Genomic DNA, 4,882 nt, shown 5'->3' on the forward strand with positions numbered 1-4,882 from the left:
AAAAAGCATCAGTTTGTTACCAACCATTGTGATTATTTGGTGATCAAGGAATTATAGTACTTTAAGCATTTTTATAACCTGATGTGTTAATTTACTATTAAATATTACTATTTAATATTTATTATGACTAGATATTTTACTGCCTCTTACTTACACTTTGGGACATTGGATGGGAGTTTGGGTTGACTAATAGCATATGGTTTTTCCTTTAAAATGGTGGGAAAGAGGCACCAGAGTTTTGAACTGCACTGCCGAGGCTGGAGTAGGCGTCCTCTGCGTGGTCGCCTGGATGCAGCTCGCCGTGGCCGGACCCTCCCTTGAGGAGCTGGACTCCTTCAAGTACAGCCACCTGCAGAACTTGGCCAAGAATCTGGGCCTCTGGGCTAACCTGAGGGCACACAAGTTGTTAAAAGCCTTGAAAGCCCGCCTTAAACACGAGGTAAAAAAAGAAAATGATAATCGGGATGGAAGTCAAACTTCCGCATCGTCTTGTGACCAGGCTGAGATGCAGAGCGGCAGCCAGGAACAAGCTGAGAGGGAGCCGGTTGGCCATGGCACCAAAACCAGGAGAAGGTGCAGGACGGTCCACAGGAACCCGGACTCCCAGCAGCATGATTCAGAGATCAAAATAAGTGATCACGCTGAATTGCAGAATCAAGAGAAGCAGGAAAACCAGAATCTCAGAACAGTTGCAGAAGTTCCTCCACCACCAAGGAGAGCCAAGGAGAGGAGAATGCTGTTTCCTCAGGAAAAAGAAGAATAAATGGTAATGAAGATTCAAAGGTACCTTCAGAAAGAAAGAAGCCTCTCTACACAGATGGGTTTTCGAAACCTGGAAAAAGCAAAAGAAATATAAGCACTACTCCAAACTTTAAGAAGCTTCATGAGGGTCGTTTTAAGGAAATGGAGTCCATTGATCAATACATTGAGAGAAAAAAGAAACATTTTGAAGAACACAGTTCATTTAATGAACTGAAGAAGCAGCCGGTCACCGAGGGGGCAGTGGTGACTCCAGTTCCTCCCTGGGGAAGGCTCCCCGCGGCTTGTACCAGGGCCGGCCCCTAGCCGCTGCAGGTTGGAGCACCTTGTGTGGGAAGGGCTCCGCCAAGCAATCCCTTCTCTCAGCGACTAAAATGAACGTCAGGTTTTCAGCTGCTACCAAAGATAATGAGCATAAGTGTTCACTGACCAAGACTCCAGCCAGAAAGTCTCCACATGTGACCATACCTTTGGGAGTACTCCAAAAGGCCAGGCTGCGCTCGGGACGTACAAATTAAAGACCACAAATGGAAATTTTGCTTCTGTTGTTAGCCCATTAAAATTGACAACTCAGGCAGCACAGACTCCGGTCTCCAGCAAGAAGCCAGTGTTTGATCTCAAAGCAAGTCTGTCTCGCCCCCTCAACTATGAGCCACACAAAGGCAAGCTGAAACCATGGGGTCAGTCTAAAGAAAATAATTCTCTGAGGGCGCATGTAAACAGAGTTACCTTCCACAAGAAAACTTAAGAACAGCCTCCTCTACAGACTAGGGAGGAACAACGAAACAATATGAGCAAAGACAAAAGGAGAAGAAAGCAAAGGTTTTAGGAGCTCAGAGAGGCCTCATTATGGCTGAAGATTAATTTTTTAACATCCTGTAAAAAGTATTTTATTCTGAACCCATTCTTTATTGTAAATATTTTTCTACCGTCTTCCCCATTTTAGTCAAAAGACTTTTTTCTGCTCTTTGTTCACTATCTACGTAGCGTTGGTGGTTCTTTTCACATACTACATCCCTGAAAAGATGTTATTGACCTTAAAGCTCACGAATTCTTTGAAATGGTGTTTACCTAAGTCTCTGTACATTTCAGTTTTCTAATGAGACTCATCCTATAGATTCTTGACCTAGATTTTTAATGTCAAGTTCCCTCTGCTGACAGAACTGGAATCCTCTTCTAGACAGAAGCATTTACCTGAGGGTAGGTAGTTCTACCACAAGCTTTAGTAGAACCTAAACCACTAACAAGCTGAGAAAGTCACCTCATCCTCCTCCAGAGAATCGAGTTGTCTTAATGAAACAGGGAACCAAATGGGTTGGTAATGGCATAAATATTCTACCTATGTGAAGTGTTTTGTTACCTATGCACATTTGTTCCAATCACTTGATGGAATTGCCCTCTGTCACTCAATATATTCTTAAAAACTCTATTGCTCATTCTAGCCTTAAAAATACACAGGGCCATACTGAAATCTGAGGATTGCTGCTTCAAGGATCAATGTACTCTGTCAGAGTTACATCTTACTCACTATGGAAAAGACTAGAGTTGCTTAGTCTCATAGCCATGTTTGTTGCACCTAAGTGGAGCTTCAGAGCTTTGTGCTGTTTAAGATTTTCATAAATGTTTTCTCATGGTGGTAGATTCTTTGTAAATAAATTTATTTCATGATTGAGTTGAAAAAAAAATAAAAATAAAATGGTGGGAAAGAACTGTCTTCGTGCAGAATACCTGATTTTTAGGAAAGAATAAGTGATATTAAGCAGGAGACACTTAAGATTTCATCTGCCTTGGTTATTTCAAAAATGCATCTCATTTTATTATTTCAACTAGGTTATAGTTGTCAGCCTCAGCCCTTTGCCCCTGCTTCTGACTTTCAAGCTTCTTAAAGATGGGTCCGCTAATATCAGTCCACAGACTCAAACCAGAAGGCAGGAACTAGGCTATTCCATGGAGAGGTGAAATGACAGGATCTCTGTGGGACAGCTGCAAGCTGGGTGATACTCTTTGGGTGGAAATGGCATTCCCTCTTGCTTTCCACCGGCAGAAGACCACACTTAGCATTTGACAGGTAACACCTAGCATGTGCCGATGCTGCTTTAAATAAAATGAGGTATTTACTCCCTCACTAAACTCCTTCTGCATATACTGTCACATCCATTTTAAAGAAGAGGAAACTGAGGTCCACCGTTACTGCTGGTAAGGGTTGAAGCCAAAACTGAGCGTGGCCTACCCCCTTTCATTTTCCATGCAACAATCTAGTGTGTGTTAGTTTTTGTTCGTTTGTTTGCTATTAATTACCACAAATTTAGTGGCTCAAAACAACATGTATTTATTATCTTATGATTTTCATGGATCAGGAGTTGAGGCATGGCCTAGCTGGGTCCCTCTGTTCAGGGTCTCACAGGGATGTCTAAAATCAATGTGTCAGACAGCCTGTATCTTCATTTAGAGGCTCAAGTGGGGAAGATCCACCTCCAAGCACAGTGAGGTTATTGACAGAATTCATTTCCTTGTCCTTGTATGACTCAGGGCCCTGGGTTTTGCCAGTTGAATGCCCTGTTCCTTGCTTTCTCAACATGACTGCTTATATCAGGCCAGCAGGGAGAATCTTTCACCCCCTATTCATTAAGATGGGAGGAAGGACAGAGAGTTTGTGATAAGGATTTGGGTATGTGCGGCTCAGCCACTAATTTTGAGTTGCCTTTTGGGGAACCTGCAATTTTTTTCTAAAACATTGAGAGTACACAGAATTCTAGTATGTATGTTCAGTATCTGCAGTGTCTGCTTGGACTTGGGTGAAACTCTTCATTCCTTTTCTTGCCATGAATTTATTCACCTTTCTTGTCAGTGGTTGTTGCCTAATTGGGTCCCCAAAGGGAATATGGTAGTGAGGCAAAAGGCGGAGTCAAAAATGGCTCCCAAATTTCTGACTTTAGAAATTGAGTCGATGGACATACCATTTATGAAAGACAGCCAGGCTGGGGGAGTGTAGGGATGTTGCAAATGAAATATTCGTTGTCCTTACTGCACCTACTATCAGTTTGGAATATTATTCCAGATAATTCTGAATATATTCCAGATAGTATTACTTGAAGTATTATTCCAGATAATTCTAAATATAATTCTTCAGATATTCTGAAGAGCCTTCCTATTAACAGAGAAACAAACAAGAAATAGGTCCTGGATTAAATATTTTATTGCATTGCTTGGCTTACAGAATGAGGAGGAATCTCCAAGGCCCTCCACCCCCAGTGTAAGATACTAATACACACACACACACACACACACACACACACACACACACACACATTTGAAAACACATAAACAGGAGCTGAAAACCTCAGTGGAGAGTAGTAAGTGAGTGTCCTAGCTTACAGACTAGTGGGGGTAGGCATACGATTAACAAACAAAGAAAATACATAGTATGTCAGATGGTAGTGAGTGCTTTGGGGAAAAAATAAGCAAGTGACTGGGAGAGAGGCCCATAATTTTATGTAGGTGGGTGGGGGAAATTTTACTGCAATTAAGAGATTTGAAGAAAGACTTGAAAGAAGTGAGAAATAAAGCAATAGAAGTAATTGCAGGAAAAGTACTCCAGGTAGAGAGCCCGCCAGGGTAAAATTTCTAAAGAAATGTGTCAAGTGACAGCAAAAGGCCCATGTGACTGGGACTGGAGTAGAGGGAGCAAGGGGGAGTAGTCAGAAGGTCAGAGCAGATACGAGAGTTCAGATCCTGTAAGGACATTTAGGGACTCTAGCTTTTATTTGGAATGGAATGGAATGGGTTTGAGCAGAGGAATGACATTGTCTGATTTTAGATGGGGAAAAAAAAAATCTGCTGTCTGCTATACAGAGAACAAACCGAGTGGTGTGGGTGCCCAGCTGGTCGCCTGTTGCAATAATGCCAATGGGAGACAAATGAGCCAGAGTACTCGTGAGATGGTGAGAAGTAATCAGACTCAGTATTTTTTGATGTTTTAATGATAGACTGGATAATGGTGTGTGAAAAATATAGAAGAGCCAAAGATGACTCCAAGGTTTTTGGAAGATGATGTTTCAAAGGAAATTGACTATGGAGAAGTGAGGGATGGCTTAATAACTAGATAGACCAAGGGGGTCAAAAG

The 4,882-nt window shown here is 42.0% G+C and overlaps 1 pseudogene; it reads left to right on the plus strand.

Annotated features, from left to right (window-relative positions):
- The first annotated feature begins 289 nt into the window (after positions 1–289).
- Positions 290–1,623, plus strand: LOC114220163 (nucleolar and spindle-associated protein 1 pseudogene; annotated as a pseudogene).
- The last annotated feature ends 3,259 nt before the right edge of the window (positions 1,624–4,882 follow it).

The sequence above is a fragment of the Eumetopias jubatus genome, unplaced genomic scaffold (assembly GCF_037043125.1).
Source record: "Eumetopias jubatus isolate StellerSeaLion01/CBP00866 unplaced genomic scaffold, mEumJub1_p1.0 scaffold_13, whole genome shotgun sequence".
Taxonomy (NCBI): domain Eukaryota; kingdom Metazoa; phylum Chordata; class Mammalia; order Carnivora; family Otariidae; genus Eumetopias; species Eumetopias jubatus.